The sequence below is a fragment of the Pongo pygmaeus genome, chromosome 3 (genome assembly GCF_028885625.2).
Source record: "Pongo pygmaeus isolate AG05252 chromosome 3, NHGRI_mPonPyg2-v2.0_pri, whole genome shotgun sequence".
NCBI lineage: Eukaryota > Metazoa > Chordata > Mammalia > Primates > Hominidae > Pongo > Pongo pygmaeus.
The window spans coordinates 28,266,237-28,286,568 of NC_072376.2; positions in this window are offsets into that span (position 1 = coordinate 28,266,237).

The following is a 20,332-nucleotide window of genomic DNA, read 5'->3' on the forward strand; positions in this document are numbered from 1 at the left end:
GGGCTCTACCTCCACCCTATAGCCTAATAATGATTAGAGGTCATTTTGGAGTTTTATAAAACTTCAGATTTATTGGCTATATTTTCCTAGTTCCTTCCTTGAGAATGGGCTAGTCTCACTTCCTATGGTATAAAATGTCCGGAAACCTCTCTCTCTCTCTCTCTCTCTCTCTCTCTCTATATATATATATATATATATATATACACACACACATATACATATATATACACACAAATATATATACAAATATATATATACACACATATATATACACAAATATATATATATACACATATATATATGTGTGTGTATTTTTTTTGAGATGGAGTTTTACACTTGTTGCCCAGGCTGGGGTGCAATAGTGCAGTCTCAGCTCACCGCAACCTCTGCCTCCCAGGTTCAAGCGATTCTCCTGCCTCAGCCTCCCAGATAGCTGGGATCACAGGTGTGAGCCATTGCACGTGGCCCTCTGTATATATTTTTACACAGTTGACATTATCTTCTTTAATATTTAATATTATTTTATACTATAATTTATTATATTGACACCTGAGAAAGATGCCCAAGCCTCATATTATAATGATGTGTGACAAATAAAGGTCACTGGGATTGTTCCCTGTGTTAACAGACATAATTATATTCACTTCTACTTTCCTTCTTTTGTAGTCAGGATATTTCTTCATACAACAAATGTATGATTCCAAAAGATAATAGTAATTTTAGACAGGAAGAAAACATAACATTTTTATAAATAAGAAAACTCTAATTCTGGTTCTAAGATAAAATTCCTTAGTCCCTTAAACACAGGGCAATGAGCCAATGACATTATTTCAGGAAAATGAAAAATCCTGTATTGATGTACACATTGAAATGTGCATGCTGACAGTATTCAGTGAGTAGAAATAGACACTGAATACTCCCAGAATACTCCCAGAATATAAAACTGAAGGTTATATATAAAGAGAAATATTTATGTAGACATTATCATAAAAAAGGAATGCACTTGACAATTATGGCCTGATTTGAGAAATAATATATGAATTGAGTACAAGGAAAATATTCGGATTTTAATTCAAAATATAAGTTAATACAAGCAATATTATTTAGAGTTCACACTGAAAAAAAATCACCAATAGGTGGTGCTGCTGTGATTGAATTTGATTAAACTTCATGCAAATCTGACCCTAGATTCTACTGCTTTTATTTTCTTATATACCTTTATCTCACAGTCTACTTAGCAACTGTTAAATAGTGAACTGGTTATAAAATGTCACTGAGAATAAAATGTTTTCAAGTATTTGGGAGGCATTTTCTATTGCCATCATTTAAAAACTAGGTCAGAGATCACAGCTGTAAAAAAATAGACTGCTCAAGGTGGTACTTATCTGATAAATGAATATACAAGTGCTTGACTCAAATGGAGGTGATGAATTTCGCATAAAGCCCTTCATCAAGGTTGAATTACATAATGTCTCCTTTAATGGCATATCTATGTGACATCTCTTGTCAAGCATTATTTCTCTTTGTCAAGCTAAACATTTGATTTGTAACAAATAAAATGAATTTCAGTGACAGTAAAAAGAAACACGTTCACAATTTGCAATTAAACATGAGTGATAAGACCACTGAATACGTAATGTATAAAAACTATGATTTTGAACACATAATATTTATAGTAAACACTAAAACTGTTAGCATGACTTTGATTTTAAGAATACATTTAATTATAAACAGATTATAAAATTAATTCAGATATTTGAAATCAGATTTATTGTGATAAAGTCTGATACCTGCAATATGTCATAAAAGGAATCAATTCTCCCAGTTAAATATTAATAACCTTTTATTTCCCATTTACATGAAAGGTTGAAGGTGTATTTATTTGAAAGTATTGAGGTATATAAAACTTTTTTACTCTACCAAAAAATCCAGTCTTCTACAGTTCTGTGTTACTATTGTTCTTTCAGTATCAATGTGTTAGCCTAAAGAAAGCCCCTTGGCTCTTCCAGTATGATGTAGGATATGCATTTTCTATTAGAACTTTTCATGAATATGCTCTTGTAATAAAGCTGGAAGCAAACAAATACATTAATTCCCAGGAATATGATCGTTGTTTCCTCTGGACAGGCAAGACCTGAGAAATGTGCAGAGGTAATGGACTGGGAGAAAGGGTAAATGTTTGGGAAGGAAGAGGTGAAAATTACATTGTTAGAATAGCAGTTTTTCTTTGGAGTTTTACCTAATTTTAAGTCTAATTTGTCCATAACTTTCTCATATATTTTCTAATATGAAGATGGTATCTGAAGCCACTCTATATATTTTGTATTTAAGTTTTTAAATCTAATTCTTGAACTAGTTTAGATCAAATATTTCTACTGCTGTGACACATTAACGATAACAAAAATAACCATAATCACAATCATATTTTGGGACACAGACACACACGGACCTACTTGTCCTTCATAATTAGAACAAAACACTCTTGTGTTAGGAATGGTTGCTAGATAACCTACCCTCATATAAGTCATGCCTATCAAATAACGACTTTAGAAATAGTCAGCTACATTAAATGAGTCATCGGAAAATGTATGGCGAGTTTAGGCATGACCATTTTTTATTTATCTTATAAGTTGTAAGACACCTATCACTCAGAAAGATTATAATGTTGCTAGATATGAGTAACTCCTGACTTCCTCCTAAAGAACAAAAAGGAAGCCTGTACAAGGTTCTCAGCTGTCAAGAAAAGTGTCTTGGGGACCTTTACTTCCCATTCAGGACAGTTAAACATAAATCAGAAATTTTTGGTTCAGAATACAAAAGTCAATGTGAGAAAATACTTAAACATATCTTTTAAAGATTAGAAAGAAAAAATATGGCTTTTTTGGTTTCAGGTATAATTTTATTAGAAAGACACTATTAAGGTAAGTCTGTTTATTTCTTGCTCCAACATTTTTAACTTTTGAAATATATTGAGTAATATAAGAACCACTTTACTACATTATTTTAATAATATATTATAATTTAAATCACTCAAAATATATACAAAACCCATAACATTTATTATTTACTGTTTAGTATGTGATGTGTGAAACCTGAGACACTGGGAATGTTGTATTAAAAATGAAAAATAAAAACCTAAATTAAACAGCCAAGTTCCTGCCTTGAAGATAGGTTATGATATGTACTGGAGTAGAATGAAGCATGCCATGAACAAATTCAAATTAAACAAGAAATAGAAATGTTGGAAGCAAGAGTTTTAATGATATTGCCAATGGCAGTTTCAGGGCAAGGTTGTTTCTGAATTAGGATGTCAATATTTCTGGAAAGTCTCTAAGCAGAGGAGAAAGGAACAACCAAGATAACATTCTAATTTAAAATTTTAATCATGTCAATAACAGCTTAAACAATTTCTAAGTCTCTACTCAATGTAGCTCTACAACCTTTCCCTTCACTTTCACTCCTGTCATATCTTCCTACTATTTCCTACCACGTTGTTTCCAGATCTACTGAACTTACTTTTTCTCAAATGTAATATTGTTACTGCTCTTGCAGCTTTTAAAGCATTGTTTATTTTAGGAAATTTCTTTCATATCATCTGGCTAAATAAAGAGCTGAATCAAATATCTATAGTGTCTTTATCTAAGAAAATCTAGGCAACAATTCCCAATTTTGTGTTCTCATGTCACTTTGAATTTCATCTTCCCACATTGTTCAGGTTGGTGTCTCAGTCATTTTGCTTAGCAGCAGAGCCAGAGATGGTGATTCTTATGCAAGTGATTTAAGACAGTGTCCTTAGGGAAAAAGTGTAAGGGAGTTTGTGAAGCAGGATAGGACAGAGAAAGAAGCTAAGCAAAGATGTGTTTTCAAGGATAGTCTAGCGTCTTAGTGATCCTAGGAGTAGTTCTGGTCTATGAATTCTGTCACAAAATTTGCATTATCGTGAGGCAGGGGGCTGTGTTTTATACCCCACACCAGTGAGTAATTCATCATGATTGGTGCAATCTCCCAGACATCTCTTGATCGAACAGTTCCCAATCGTTAAAGGGCAATTCTCTGGGACAAAATGAAGATGGTAGTCTTTTAGCAACAATTGTTCAGTTGAGGGATGTTGTTGACAGTAGGGACGCAGATACACAGGGGAAATCAGAGTACATTTTCCACATAGGAATAAGAGTTTTTCTTTAAAAATTGTATATACAAAATGAGAAAAGGCAGAGAATCAAAGCTGAAAGCAAGTTTAGGTCTTGGGCAATTGGGATAGTGATTTTTTTTTATTAAAATGGATAGATTAGAGGACATTTTGGAGGACAAAATCTAGACCTCTTATTTGGCCATAATACATTTTTGACATCCCTTCTTGATATGTAAATATCAAATGAGGACTGGTGGTGATATTCTTGAACCTCAAGGGGGATACTGAGTACAGAAAAATGTGTTAGGGACTTTTCAGCACATAGATAATATGCAAAACTATGAAATCAGATGACACTACCAGAAAAATGTTTCCTAGAAAAGGGTACCAATATTAATCCCCAAGGCACTACAATATTTAGAATTCAGGTAGAGGAGGGAGGACAAAGGAGGCTGATAATCACAGACCGCAGAACTAAGAAATTATCTTTTTTTGAGTGTGGCAGCCGAAACAACATTTCTCACAAGAGTTATGAAGTTATACTTAAGGAATTTATAAACTGAGTATCTTTTGCATTTGTCAGATGGATGTTGATGAATATCTTGAAAGGAAGATTTTCAGTGCAGTGGTAGTAAAGGAAGCTCCATGGGAATCGTTAAAGGGTTAAGGGAAAGGAAGGACGAAGAGGCCAAAGTGAATATAACCCAAAAACCTTTTCTGTAGATGTGAGAAGATGAATGAGGCAGTTTATGGAAGATGAAAGGTGATGAAAGGTCAATGAACTGTTGTGATTTTGTTATTATAATAAAAAATACTAGAATCTAATTGTATGCTGGTGAAAAAGAATCAGTACAATGGTCACACTGTCTTTTCTTTTAGAGCTTCTTAATTGAATTTTATACTCAGGGATGTCCCAAAGTTAAACTGACTATAAAGTGTACCTATATTTAAATCTATGTGTTTTATTATATTTTAGGCACACTTACTATCTTTCAATACTAATATAATACTTCAGCATTTTTTTTTCATTAATTCATCACGCAAGAAGAGCACATTAATGTTTATCTATACTACTTTTCTGTATCTGAGCTTCATAGTATTTTAATTTGTCTTCTTATGCTGAAGAAGAAATCTGTATTACTCTATTTTTATAAAAATTTTAATATCTAATAATGCAAATCACAATGTATTTTCATCTTTACCAAAATAATGTCAGCTATTTTTATCTATTTATTTTCCATTTAAACTTTTCAGTTTCTTTCAAGTAAACCAAAATATATCCTATTATGACGTAAGAAAATATAAATCTTCCAGTACAGAAGTGTAGCTGGCTATAAAATTTTAAAAAATGCCTTACAAACACAAAAAAAGTTGCTTAAAAATGCCCATAGTTAGAGACATACAAGTTAGAAAATAACAGGAGATTTTTTTTAATCGGTTAAATTGGCAAAGACAAAAAGTATGATATTGCCTTGCTGAAGAAAAATTAGGAGAAAAAGTGACGTCATATGTTATTGATGAATGTATGCATTGAAAATTTTTGTAGAGGAAATTTGCATTATCCTTCAAACTGTTAACTGTTCAAATGTTGATCCAAAAAATATGTATACAGGAGGATATATATGTGTGTGTATACATATAAACATATGCATACATATATAGTGTGATAAACATATGTGTACGTGTGTGTGTGTGTGTGTGTGTCAGTATCTCCAAGAAGTTCAAAGACAAAAACTACCTGTTAAAATATTATTTGGGCTGGGTGTGTTGATTCATGCCTATAACCACAGCAATTTAGGAGGCCAAGGCAGGAGGATCACTTGAGGACAAGAGTTTGAGACCAGTCTGGGCAACATATTGTGACCCGTTTTTGATCCTGGCCTTAGGATATTATTATTCAAGATCATAACAAGAAAGCGGGCATGCTCATAAGAGAATTTTGAGAGGCACAAAGTCCTGAATTGATGTATCAAATTTGCAATAATCTTGGAAATGTGTTATGTGTGTTACTAAATGCCCTTCTCATTTATGTATTTATTGTTTATTTATTTATTTATTTATCTATTTATTTATTTATTGAGACCAAGTCTCACTCTGTCACCTAGGCTGGAATGGAGCACTGCAATCTCGGCTCACTGTAACCTCCACCTCCTGGGTTCAAGAGATTCTAGTGCCTCAGCCTCCTGAGTAGCTGGGATTACAGGCATGCGCTACCATACTCAGCTTATTTTTGTAATAAAAGCCCTTATTTTCCTTTTTATAATTTGGTATTCTGGTACTTGAAACTGAAATTATCTCAACTGACATAGCATTGATAACAAATATATTTAATACTTAGGACGGTGTGGAAGCAAATCAATCAGAATACAGACTGCTGTATATACTCTGTGGAGGGGCAGGCAGGGGCACCGAGTATCAGCACAGTCAATTAAAAAATGGGTCTGTGTACATTCTGCTCACTTAATGTTAAGAACAGAAAAAAAACAAGGATGGCATACATTTTCTTTGCCTCTAACAGCTTATAGTGGAACATGGCAAAAGTAAAGCCCATTCTTACTCTATTGGCCAAAGTACTTAGAAGTTTAAGCTCAAAGTCATTGAGGCAGAAAAGTTTTCTCTGATAGAGATTTGTTTTCTCTATATTTCTTCTGTCAGGAAAAGATAAGGATACATGAAGGGGAAAACAATGTACAATTACAAACAAATGATACATTCCACCAAAGATTAATAAGAATTAACATTGAAATTAATTGAAACATATAAAATAAGTGAACATAACTGATTTCAAAATGATAACTAAAAATTAAACATTTTTTCCCCTTTAAAGGGTACTAAAACACCATATTATTGTTCTAAATTAATAAAGGAAAATGGGAAAATCAAGTATTTTTCTGCGTCTCCTCCATTGTCTATACCTCAGTGTAACCAAATAGTTGATGGAAAAAAATTACTCTTCAGCATATTTCAGCTTATTGATGGAGAAGAAGTGATGAAATTAGAATATGACATTTTCAAAGCCCTAAAAAATAACGAATCTAGGAAATGATCACAGTGGCTTCTAACATCATAAAAAGAGGCAACCGGACATTATGTGGCTCCTGATGGAAGTATGCAACATAACTATGAAGTATTATGCCTCCCTCTCTCCCTAAAGTGTAATCCAGCTGCATTGAATTAAGCTCTTAGGTCAATCTACTATTTTACAGAAATATACTAGGCAGAAAGACGTATTCAATGACCTTATGGATAAACAATCTGTGACATCCAGAATATACTAAACTCTAAAGGAGAAAGGATCCAGTTTCTTTAATAAAGAAGATTGCAAGGAAAAACAAAGGATGGATGAAAACTGTCTAAAGATTAAAAGGGGCCAGGTGCAGTGGATCATGCTTGTAATCCCAGCACTTTGGGAGGCCGAGGCAGGCAGATCACCTGAGCTCGGGAGTTCGAGAGAAGCCTGTGCAACATGGTGAAACTCTATCCTTACTAAAAACACAAAAAATACCCAGACGTGGTGGTGCACACCTGTAGTCCCAGCTACTCTCGGGGCTGAGGTGGGAGGATCACCTGAACCCAGGAGGAGGAGACTGCAGTAAGCCTAGATCGTGCTACTGCACTCCAGCCTGGGTGACAGAGTGATAGAGTGAGATTATATCTCAAAAAAAAAAAAAAAAAAAAAAAAAATTAAAATGGAGGGACTTTACAGGTATATCAAGAAAATGCAGTTTATTGATTTATCCAATACATGGATTCATTCGGATTAAATATACATATTTATGTATGAGAAATTATACTTTATCAGACAATGACAGAAATTGAACATTGACTGTTTCTTTAATGGGATTTAAAAATCTTACGATATTGAAGGTTCATTAACGGTATTGTGATTTTTTTTAAGTCTTTAGGTTTTAAACATGTACCCTGCAATTGTCATAGGAAAAGAGATAAAATGTCTGAGATATCCTTTTAAAGTAAATTAGCACAGATAGAGATGAAACAAGATTGGCCTTGAAAAGGTGATTGATGATTGATTAGAATACGAGAGTTCATTGATAATACTTGATATATATTCATTGATAAAATTGGTACATATATTTGAACATTTTTATAATAAAAAGATTTTAAATGACTGTTTTTGAAATATCTATAAATAGGAAAAATAGAAAGCAAAAAGAGGCAACTAAATCATAACAAGAGAATGGAAAATAAATCATGAAAAAGAGACATATTCAGTTTTATATTTACTATTGTCATTTGAAGTGGTTAATTTTAGATATTTGTATGTTGAAAATAAGTAAAATTATTAGTGGTAATATAGTTTTGGGATTTAAAGTAATGAGGTTCAACATGACATTTGAATCTTTTAGTAACTAATTGCTAAATAAGCCCTACACATTTTCTTGGATTGCTCTAACATATTCTTAGGAATATCTATCTGCTCTTCCAGAATGGTATGAATTAGGTGTTCTCTTCCATGGGCACTGTAGTCACTTTCAACTATTACAAAAATACAGAATAAGGAGAAGCCATTAACACAATATCCTTACTGAGTTTACCCACAAATATATGAATACTAAAATTAACTATAATATTTTTTATTCTAGAAAGGATTTAGACAGGCAAGTAAAGTTGCAGGAAACATCACCATTTAAAAAAATTGTTTTATGAGTTTGCAGACCGAGATCTAATATACCTAGGATCAATACCAGGATCAAGCTTTTAGATCAGTGTATAAGTGTATTAGAATCTGAGATTCTACCTCCTGCAGTATTTCCATACCAGAGCTGATGGAACCTGGCAATTTGCTTTCCAAGTGAAGGCAATCAGTCTTCCAGCTTTTGTATGAGATTGAGAAAAGCAACAAAATTTAGTCTCAGCTATACAAGATAAGCCAGTAGTATTGGAATGTTAGCAGTTCCATTTTGTTGTGAAACACAAAATTGCAGGTCCAAATCCTACTGCATGAAAGAGCAGCAGTTTATCAGAATGTCAGGAGTGAGGAAGATGTATGCAATTTTCCAACACAAAAAAAGGGCTTGTGGAAGCTGTAGAAAAGAATACGAAAATTAAAAAAAGTGCTTCCTCTCTCTCTGTTAATCAGTATGACTAGTTACTTCAAAAGATAAAAGTTAAAGGATGAATAGAGTCTGGCTTGTACACTTCTCCACGACACCTCCTTGATTACAAAGCCTTCAGGTACATTTATTAACTTAGAAAATCTGTCTGCAGTGAGTGGCACCCAAACTTTCCTGAGTTTATTAGGATAGTTAAGGGAATACGTAAGCAGTTTTCCATAAAAAAAAAACCTGATGAAAATTTGCTAAGACCAGCAACAACAGCAAAAACAATAAAATATCAATCTATTTTACTTATAGTTTGAAACAATGATATTTTCATTTTGAATAGAAATTTTATTTTGCAACTTTATATATTTCCTAATACGAATTAGGATGCTAAATGTTATATTTAAACAGCATAATGAACAATTTTTAAAGTAAATATATAAGGATATAATAGAAATAACATATTTCATAATATTTTATTCAGAATTCTCTATGTATCAGGAATATTTTAAACTAAAACCATTGTTGAACAGGTAGAAATCCTTAAAGTTTCATAAATTTGGTTTGGATTTTCATGAAATCCCAACTGAATTCACAGTTCTAATTTGATAACCAAATATTTTTTCTATTCTTTCCATAATAATAATTCATTAATATGCTTCATAACGCTGTGTAAAATGAAGGCATAAAATATATAATTGATTTTTAGCAATACATACCCATCTCTGTTTTCAGTTTCCTGACAACTAATTAATTTGTGAAAATATTTATAAAAATTAACAGATTCCCTCTTATATTTATGGTCCTGCTTGGTACTCAGAGTCTTATATATTTAACTGTTGGAGATGATACTCTGCAAACATGTATAGGCTGAATTATGCTTGTTAAAAATAACAATACCTTAACATCTATATTGTATCCATAACACAGATGATAAAATATGTAGCCAAAATTGAGGAAAAGAATATGCTCACAAATGAAACCTACACGTTTCTAGGTACACTTATATTCTAGGTACACTATTTTCATATTTTACATTAATACAATCAAATTTAACATAAAACCGTCAAACCAAAAACAAATCAATATGAGATCTAGCAATATATTTTGGATTAACTGACATTTTCTCATTGATTTGAAACTGTCAGCATAGTGGGGTTAAAAATAAAACAATATGGGATTTCATAGTAGTATAACTTATAAAAGCTGAAATATAATACAGAGTGGCACTCATTCTATTTCAGTTTATTATGGATATGACTAAAACCCACATAAGTTTCTAAAAACGTTCTTTGAAAGTTCTCTTTTGAAATAGTGAATGAAACTTGAAAACAATTGTTTGATTTTAATAGAAAAATCTCAAGTTTTGCTTCAAAATGTTTTGAAAATAAAGAAGATGATAGATGCAGGAAAGAGGAAAAAATATTAGGGAAATGTTGCAAGAACTTCTCATAACTTCAAAATTTTTAGTGAAGTTCTTAGCGAGAAAAAAATGTGTTTGTGCAAATTCAAGTTGTGGATAAATAAACTTAACCGCATTTTCCATGTGCATATAACTACATACAATGTATCTGATGTAGATAATGGTTCCAAAAAATAATCAATGCATTGAATGGCCAATTAATTTAAATTGCTTCATCAGAATTAATAATAAAATAATAATGAATGATGAGTAAGTTGGTTCAAAAGAGCATATTTGTCACCAACTCATTTGTTTCTTTGTTTGTTTGTTTTATTGCAGGCAGAGACCAGAAAAGTTTTGAAAGGTCAAAGAACCTCCAGCTGAGCTGATTGGCAAAGGTCTTCCCCCGCATGAAGCCAAGACTTAAAGACTAGCAGGGGTGATTCAAATGCCCATTTCCAAGCAAAATATAGTATTCAAAGAACCAGGAAAACATGGCCAAATAAAAAGACCAAAATAAACTCCCGAGAGTCTCTAAAGAAAAGCAGATCTATAAACTCTTGAAAAACAGTTTAAGATAACTGTCATCAAGATGATTGATGAGCTATGGGAAAACACAGATAGGCAGTTAAACAAAATCAAAAATACAATACATGAACAAAATGAGATGATCAACAAAGAGACAGAAACCACCCCAGCCTGGGCGACAGTGTGACTCCATTACAAAAACAAAAAAGAAAAAGAAAAGAAACAAACAAACAAATTCTAGAGCTGAAGTATACAATAATTAAACTGAAACAATTACTAGAGGGATTTAACAACAGATTTGATGAGGCCGAAGAGCCTAAGTAGTAGGTAATATTATCAAGTGGACCAATATACGTATTATGGAAATCCCACAAGTGAAGCGAGAGGAAAAAGGTATACAGAGGTTATTAGAAGACATAATGGTCCAAACATTTCCAAACCTGAGGAACGAAATGGATATACAAATTGAAGGACTTAAAGAAATCTAACTAGGATAAATCCAAAGATAATTACAATGCCACACATTATAATCAAATAAAAGAGATGTTACATTTAGTGTGTTTGTAAAAAGGTGGTTAGTCACTTGTTTTTAGACTATAGTGTGAGAACATTAAAGAATAGAAGTTAAAACAAAAAAATGGGGAGAGGGCAAGAGCAGTGAAAGTAAAAAAAATTAAAGAAATTTCACATTTGCCTGGGGTATGTTTTTTATAGGACTCTACGGAGAAGCTTTAGAAGTTCTGTACTATACATAAGAAACTGGGAAACAGAGACCTTCAGTTATCTTTTCAAGCTCAATTTTCATTAAATATAAACTAAATTTAAACCTGGTTCTGTTTGACTTTCATATTCAAGCTTTCTACTAACTCATCCAGCCATATTGAGATGAGCATACTAGTATATCACACTAATATACTTAGATTTTTAATTCAGGATTCATGGAGTTGCTGAAATTTTTTTTTATTAAAATTATGGGAATGTTAAAAAATGGCAAAAAAATGATCCTGGAGAAAAATATCTTAATTCTAATGGTGTAATCCTATGTCCACAGTAAGCCACTTAAAAATCTATTTAGACAGATCTACAGGTATTTCCTTTATTGATTTAAGGTAATTCCTAAGAAATTAATCCATTTCATTTATTTTAAATAATTTGTTTATCTTTTTTATGGGAACAGGGAGTTCATTCACTTTTGGAAACTTCTATTTAACAAATTGTAAAATGAATAAAGATAAAAATTCAGTTTTTTTCTCTTTCTACCAATTTATTTTTCCTTTGTGCATGTGTGCATGTGTATGTGTATGTGTGTGTGAGTTTCTGTCAGCATCTCAGAATGTGTGTTAACATCAAGGATTGAGGTGGGAGTGCAAAGAAAGATAAATGTATTTGTACATTCTCTGAGCATACTTGATTATTTAGAAAGTGTAGGGTGTTTAGGTGAAATAATTAAAGAAAGTTTCTTGAATTTATCAGACTAGCTAAGTCTTTCTATTTTCATTTGTTTGTAATCCAGACAGAAAACAGTTTTAGTGTGTAGTGTGTATGAAGCATGCTGTTAAGTTTCTTGGCAGAATTTTTTTTCCCTCTTTTCCTTGCAAAGTCTGATCAGTTTGGATGAGTCCTTATCACTGTTAAAATTGTGAATAGGAAATAGGATGAATAATATCCTATTTCCAAACTCTAGGAGTCAGAGAGTATTGGGGATATCAGAGAAATTTTATTCCTTTCACAAACGCAAACATGTGATGCCTCGTCCAAGGACCCAAATTTCCTGATTCAGATTGCTAATACGTTGATCAAGATATTTATGTTTTTTAAAAGTCAGGAAGCCATTGGCAACTTTAATTTAGTTTTAGACACCGACCCTGTTACATGATAGGGACAAATAACTCCAATAAGATTATAAAGGTAGATAGGAAGCAAACGTATCATCAATGAAAAGTTCTTTTATCTTCCCAGGATGTTATCTGAAATAATTGGTAAGCAAATGAAATGACTCTAGTTCAAGTAATGACCTTTTCTATGTGTTATTTGCAGTGTTTATTTCTATGGCAAACTATAGCACACAAAGAATTTGAATCAGAAAATCTACTTTGGAAAGGAACTGCATTCGGGATAATCAAAAACTTCTGAAATGAGTCCTGTTCATTTTCAGGCTATTTGCAGCTGCACCTGTTCAGACACTGTTCCAACTGGCTTGTGGTTTAACCACTCCCTCAACACTCTTGATTAAGGATGTAGCTTCATCAAACAGGTCAGGAAGCTATCACACCTGTATTTGAGTTTAGATTTTTTTCTTTCAGGAGATGATCTTAAATTAAATTCCATACAGAAAATTGTGTACTTTTTTTTCTCTGTATCTGTTTCATCAGAGGTAGTTCTATCCCAAGAAATGACACATGCTAACACAATCTCATACAACAGGAAGGCATAACCTAACTTCACCATACCACTTAATCTTCATGTGTCCACAATTAAGGGAGAATAAGCAATAAATGGCAGTATTTTCCTAGTATAAGCTTTATTGTTAGGATCATTTTGGGATTAAATTTCAACTCTTGTCACTTGCTGGTCATAAAGCCTTAGTTAAGCTACTTTAGTCCTCTAAACATTATTTCACTTGCCTATAAAATGGGTATAATTGTACATTTTTCACATAGTTTTAAGAACAAAGTGAGGTAGATGTGTGGAGGATTCTTACAGAATTCCTGAGGCTTAGGAAGCTCTCAATAAATTGAGCTACAGAATGTTTTATAGTATTAAATTCAGAAAGACCTAATCACACTCACATCCTCAACTATTATAGCCCAATAGTAAATTAGTTTTTAAGGGGTTTGGTGTCTGTTTCACTTTCCATGTTGGGATTCTCATAGCAGCAAAACCACTCACTCCGACTCTGTCCCTTTTTCTTTCCTTCCTTAGGTCCTTTCAAGTAGTAAGTTTTCTAAATTTTTAAATAAATGGTAATTTTATTAATGTGATATATAATATTTATTATTCATAGGAAATCACAAAATCATATAATACAAAGTAGAAAACTGAGATTCTCATGCTCTCAAATGCAACTCTAAAAGCATGAAAGGTGGTTTATAAAACCACATAATAACAGAAAAATGAATAAGTGATTGATTGTTTATTATTACAGCTAAACAAGCAAATGTATTCTTTAGTACTGGATGTAAAACTCTCTGACTTCAACTTTTATCCACATAAACACAACACCATTATACAGGCAATTGACTAATAGAAAACTTGCCATACCCTGCTATCATCTTATTTCTATCCATTCAACCACCCATGTGTCTCTATGTACATATATGTTCCATTAACATGTCTTTTAAAAATAATCATATATAAATGTATAAAGATATTGGAGGAAAATGAGTTTGGAACTATATATACAGATTAATTTTGCAAGTGGTAAGGCCATATTGTATTTTATACCAAGTCTCCATACACCATAATCAGACTTTATCCCAAGACATCACAAGTTGGAGTAAATACTTTTTTTGTATTCACAGTACCTATGTGAGTCTACAAAACATAGGCTGTTAGCTCATAATCAATGACAGACTTAAGAGAATAGCAACTCATACACAATTGCCCTGAAGTACAATGTATCTGACTAGATATATATTGTAAGACTTACTTCCATTATGTATCTATGATTTTTTGAGGTCTCAAATCAGGACAGAAATTCATAGTTTTTTTTAAACCTAAAGCAAGAGAAATCACTCATTTTTAGACCTTGTGTGCTTTTAGTTCTTCAGAGTCTGCCCTATATTAAGGATGACAGATAAGAATTTATAGCTAACCAAGAATACTATACAATTTGTTTCTGTGATATCTATCATACATATATTTGAGTCTTTAAGCAAAGTGTTTTATATATTTCATATGATTTCTCTTTCCTAAAAAAATTGACAGAACACTGCATCTTTCTAATCATTACAGTAGATTAAAACATACCCAGATGCAATGGCTACCTTAACAGATATTTCCATGTATTGTTATTTAAGATTGTTTCAGCAAAACCACATCTTATAATGATACATTAACTTATAAATTTTTTGATAAATTTTGCTTTTCTACCTCTATATTCAGGCCATAAAAATGTAACCTCTCATTCCTGTAAACATGAGTTTATCCTTTTCAACCTGCTTTTCATGTTAAGCTTTGTTGATTTTTTCAGTTCAGTCAGTTTTGGATTTTTGCCAAAATGAAACCTTTCTCGTGATTGAAGTCAATACGGTTATTTAGTCTGTTCTTATGTGAAGTCAGCTACATCACAGTTTACCTTTTCAAAATATGTTTCTTTCTAACATGTGTTCATCAGAATTCATTTTTCTGGGAAGAACTTTTAAGACCTGTGAAATAAATACAGTGCTGTATTCAATGTAAAAAGGGAAAAAATATTATGGCAAAGCCTTTACAGGTCATCACGATCTAATAATAATTTAAGAAAACCATTCATACTTCATTAGATGATATAACTATTTTCTTGACTTAATGATGGGTTTCGTGAGGAAGTGACTAAGACACATTACTGGCCACATAGGAGTACTAAGAAATATCAGTTTACTTAATCAATCAAAAAGAGACTTGGGTCTTGAAGAGTTACTAGATTTTCACAAGGTTTCACAGAGGTACAGACATTGTGGAAAGACATTTGTGTCATTCTCAATGCAGTATTCTTCCAACTATTGCAAGCCACTTCCTCAAGAAGATTTTGGTACAACATGGAATTTTGAGAGAAGAAATAATAATGTTATCTTTGCCTTCAGGCTTTATGAAAGGTTATCCAGGACTAAACCTGTATGACTTGAAATAAATCTTCATTAATCACTATGTAAAAGCAAAACTTAGTGGGCAAGAGATTTTCACTGTCTTTTGAAATAGGAGATAGCATGGGCATTCAATAAGACATATATCAATCATATTCTCTCCTGAATCATGTGTATTTTTCCATTAATGAAAAATCCTATCCCTTTACCTTTCTATTCTAGGAATTTTCCATCTCGGATTAATGCAAAGTAACCAGATGATAAGCAGAGATTTACAACTCTAAATGTTAAGCTAATTAGTTGCTGTTGAGTCTGTATTTAACTTATCTTCCATTCATTGGAATAACTTGAGTGAATTTGGTAGCAGCATCAGGCGGGAAAAACAACAAAGTAACGAGCTTCCGTTATTGCTAATAGCTCAACAAACCAATTTACAAAAGCCACCAGACTAAGAGAATGAGCCTGGGGACTCTGATCATGTAGTAATGTTATCACACTGAATAGCTGAGGCAAAGTAAATGCATTAATATTTCATTTACAGAGGCAATATCGGGCCATTTCAGCAGGAAACCTGTCAGGTCTGCCAAAGTTGTTGATGAACTCAGGGGCTGAGTTCAATGTCCTCGATTTATACCTTATAATCCTTTTATGATGTTATACTTTCTCTACTCAGATAATTTTTCAAACAAATCCATAAAGCTTCCCCCAGGTAGAATTTATTAAACATGAATTTCTCTGGCTTTAATTAATGCTTACTTTATGTGCCTAAAGCTTTTCTCACTATAATACCATTAACATACGTAAAAGGTCCTGGTAATCATGACCAACAGGATTGAGACTGGCACAAAGTATTCTTAAATGAACTCTATGCTTCATCTGATAGGACATGTTACATGTTATATGATCGTGTCACTCCCATAGTCTTGATAAAGTAAGAGCCCTACAATTTCTCTTCATGTTATTTCTATTCGTCAGAACACTGGTGAATAATAAATAATTTCCTTAAATTACAAAGGCAACCAAATCCATTTCTATTAACTAAACCATATATTTCTACCTTAGGATCAGAAAGAGTTCACCACAGATAGCTCATATCCAATAATGATCATTTTATGATTAAAAATATGTAGAACAGACACTGGAAAATTATGGACCATGAGCCAAATCCAACCCATTGCCTAGTTTTATAGATAAACTTTTATTGAAACACAGCCAAACCTATTCATTTTTTTTTATTTTTTCTGCCTGATTTTGTGCTACAATGTCTTTGTTAAGTGGCTGTGACAGAGACATTATGATCAGCAGAATCTAAAATATTTTCTGCCTTGTTCTTTACAGAAAAGGTTTGCTGACTTCTTGTCTGAATTGACCCATTGAGGTTTTATGCTTTTTGTAACCCACCTATAAAACAACATTATCAACACTATATGTAAACAACCACTCGCCTTGATTAAGAGACATAGCAGCATATTGGCAGGAGGCTATTGCAACTGAATGTTTTTAAGAAATATTCCCACTTGATAGGATGATATTGTGTTTGGGATTTTTCTATACATAACAGAAAGTAAGCAGACATAATATTATGTTTCCGCTTTTGTCAAGTTCAAAAATCAGTGAACACAGCACCTCTTTTGTTTTTCTATGCGGTGAGCTGACCCTATTAACTCCCTATACTCCTGAGAGAAAAAAGTTCTTCTTGCCTCTAAGGATGTTACAGGTGGAAAGATAAGATTCTTAAATAGAAAGGGGCCATGAAAACAATCAAAGGGAAGAAAAAATTCATTGGGTTTCCTTCAAGGGCTTACACTTTGAGGATATACCTCTTTTAAACAAAGTGAAGAACAGTGCTAGAAACATTTTTAGAAGATATCAACTAGAATTTCTATGGTGCAGAAAATGGTAACTAAAATAGATTCATGATTTATTTCATTTCCTCACTCATTGAATCAAAACATTTATTCAACCTCTAATGGAATCAAGTATTATGCCAGCCGTTGAGGATAAAGTGGTCAATAAAAAGGTTTCTATTTGGAGGAATCTCTAATTCAGGAGGTTAACAAGATGCATTGCAAGGGGGTGGGCAGATTGATGATAAGAACAGAAAGATAAAAGCAAGTTTTCATTCCAAGGTGTGTCAAAGATCTCTGCAGTATTTAAATATAAGGGCTCCTCACACACACACACACACACACACACACAAAAGGCTAATTTGGGACAACTTGAAGAAAAATCAGATATTTACTATTCATACCTATATATCTATATCTGGCTACCTATATTCAGAAACAGGTAGAATTACCTAATCATTTATTTTGACCTTAATAATTAGGAAGTTTTATTACTTTCTATGATGCGATGTCCTAATGTGATCCACACTGTTGCTTGGGAATTGAAGAAGACCACGTCTCTTCCATTTTCAACTTGTGAAATTTTTCAATGGCTTCTAAGGAAATCTTCAACATTAACATCTAGTCCACAGACAGGGAAGAGTGAGACAGTAGATGATCCTAGAGGGGTTTTTATAAGTTATGCTTTGAAAGTGGCATACATCAATTCTGCCTATAATCCATTGGCCAGAACTCAGCAACATGGCTTCAGTGGCCTCAGTAAACATGCAAGGATGTTTACAAATCCTGTGGCTGGACAGCCAGATGCTTCCCAACAATACGTCTACATCACAGAAGGTGTCCATGTCACAGAGCCATCTCTGTACCACAGGTGTTTAATAGGTCATCATATGTTAAGCAGATAAAGAATGATCCTAAGGATTGTCATAATTAAATTTGCTTTTCTATAGCTGTTGGAAACTCTCTTAATCTCTAACCATCTAGGTGACATATTATCGTATAATATGTGAATGTATCTCATACTCCATAATCGAGCATATATTGTTCAATAACAGAATTTTGTTTTTAAAAAGTATTCTTCAGAGTTATACTCTATCCATGATTGTTCAAGTTATAGAATGACTGCTATTTTAATTTCAACTGGCTATTTCAATGGAAAAACTTGAGAGACATTTATTTATTTTGGGTTAATCTTATTGGGCTTATTAAATTCCTCCATGTACTTATATTTGTGGAAGCTGAAGACTTACACATTATTGTTTTCAGCTAATTTTTATGGCCTTAATAACAACAATTCTGGGAATTCACTCTTGAAGGCTATGGCTATGACACTATATTCTGATAAAATGATCAAGAATATCTTGCAAAATACAGAGATTACATCGTCAAGCCATCACTGTCTTATTCTGCCATGAGATCATAGTTAATTTTAACTCCTCTTTTGATATTCAGCAGCAGATATTTTCTGGCCAATTACCGATTCTTGACAGGACTTTTACCAGCGCAGTAATTCTGTTTTTATAAAGCATTTTTAAGTAAAGAAGCCATGGGCCTGAACCTATTCTTGACCATTATGCTGATGACACAAGGATTCCCAAAGGATATGTATTGCTAGAATCATAAGTGATATTTCTAATAGGATTTACTATGCTCTGAGATTAAGTATATAAAATAATATTATATTGTTACATTTTGCAGGGAAATAATTATAAGTCATTTATTGAGATGCCAACTATTGTATAAAATCTCTTCTCTGGTACAGTCAATGTAAACAGGGTGGTCAACCTCATATATTTTAAATAAAAACAAAATGAAAGAAGACAGGAGTTATGTTGATACTAAGTCAAACAATGAGGAGACTCAACTTTTGTCTTGAAGAAGACAAACTTCAGCAAAACAAGGTATCACATAAGTACGACTCTACCTAAGAAAGAACACTTAAATGTTGCAAACATACATCACTAGCTCTGAGGAAAAACCAAAGATACAAGTTATCATTTAGTTAAACACAGATTAATAGTTTGAGTCAAAGTTTCTCTTAAGCCAAATAGCAATTTTTAGAATTGAGAACTGTGAATTTCAGTTAAGTAGATTGATAGCGTGTACCTGCCTCCATCTTTCTAACCAAGACTGTTCTACTCATCTCCTAATATACTGTTGCCCTCTACACTCCATTATTCAATCGAAGTACACGTTGGTTTCCTTAAAACATGTTGGTTAAATCCCCAAACACAGAATTTGGGATGTAAGGTGTTTACTAGGGATGCATATTTCTGAAAAGAAGCAGGAGAAAGGAAACTTCATAGATGAAGTTGAACTGCAATGCAGGGACAACACACACTTGAGAAACACGAACATCTGGAGGAAATATTATACATTGGTGCTCTCCCTTGGTGAAGAAATGTCTAGGCCTTTCTGTCCCTGGGTTATGGGTTTCCCTGGAAAGAATATAACCTCAGATAAGGGGTCTTTCTGTCCCTGAGGCAAACCTTGAAAACGCTGACAAGTGGCAGCTATGTGCTGACTGCAATACCAGCAGCTGGGATTTTTGTTTTTTTTTCCTTGAAGGGTGATCT